This window comes from Anarrhichthys ocellatus, unplaced genomic scaffold (genome assembly GCF_004355925.1).
Source record: "Anarrhichthys ocellatus isolate YVR2014 unplaced genomic scaffold, GSC_Weel_1.0 scaffold1298, whole genome shotgun sequence".
In the NCBI taxonomy this organism is placed as follows: domain Eukaryota; kingdom Metazoa; phylum Chordata; class Actinopteri; order Perciformes; family Anarhichadidae; genus Anarrhichthys; species Anarrhichthys ocellatus.
Genome location: NW_022281272.1, coordinates 10,702 through 11,989, shown reverse-complemented (window position 1 = coordinate 11,989; position 1,288 = coordinate 10,702).

Genomic DNA, 1,288 nt, shown 5'->3' with positions numbered 1-1,288 from the left:
GATGTGTAAGCAGTCTGCCTATAAAGGAATTGAAGTTCTACCAACTGTTTTTTTATACTTTTATGAGTTCATTCATTTTATAATATATATTTTTTATTTATTAAATTCTGGCGGTGCACTCCACGCTCCGTATCTCTGAGTGCACCGTCCTGAATGTACCATTATATTAAACTGAGTCTTACTTCGTTGCTCCTCTGATATTAGATGAAGAAAAATTAATTGATTTGTTCAGAACTGTGAATTATGTTAATTTGTCTCACAAAATGAATGGAAGCACAAACGTATACAACATAATGTTACATTTGAATACATTGTAACCGTTTTTTGAATGAATATCTTTAAACTTCAGGGTTTACAAACAATTAAAGAGTATTTATTTTCTGTGACATTTGAAAACACTTTCCTGTAACTTTATAACTTTTTGTTTATGCTGCTGTCATGTTGTTACGTGTTCTCATCGTGTTACCGGTGTTTTATTATATTAATGTATTATTTTTCTTTTTGTGAAGTCAATGAAGATGATACTTTAAATGAATATTTAGTCATTAAATGAAATATGTTTAAAAACCAAAAGTTCTGTTTTGTTTTTATTGAAAATACTGAAATCAGATCTTCTTGGACTCCTAAAGATTCCCTGATAAACAATAAATAAATAAGAATTGAAAACATTGTATCAAATAAACTTTTACAAAAAAATGTAACATATTGTATTTCCAAAGATTTCAACATTTTATAATATTTCAACAATACCGCTGAGAATTTTTTTTGCACTTTTCATTCTCAATTTGTAAGAAAAAACGAATTAAATTAAACAACTTTTGAATCGTTATTCATTTACAAAACCTTAATGGGTTGCCACCGAATCGCATGTACCGGTCGCAGTAAAGTGTCCATGGAATCCAACGGACTTACACATTTGGCTCAAAGAGCCGCAGAGCGACATGAACTCCAACCAACTGCTCCATTAGACTCCATGTTAAAGCTCACCACTAATTTCTCAAAGAAAGCAGACGGTACCAGTTTTGTATATTGCTTTGGAGCTCACATTTTTAACACCACAAAAATAAAAACCACATCAACGCGTTCTGCAGAGTCTTATCTTTCTCACGGTATCCATATTTTGGCACTCAGACTCCTGCTTTTTGTTGAAAGGAGGAAGGAGTTTTGTTCAAAAACACTGATTACTGCAACGTTTCTTAATCAGTCTGCCTCTAACACCAGGTGCATCCTGACCATGGCAACCTCTCTCTCTCTCTCTCTCTCTCTCTCTCTCTCTCTCTCTCTCTCT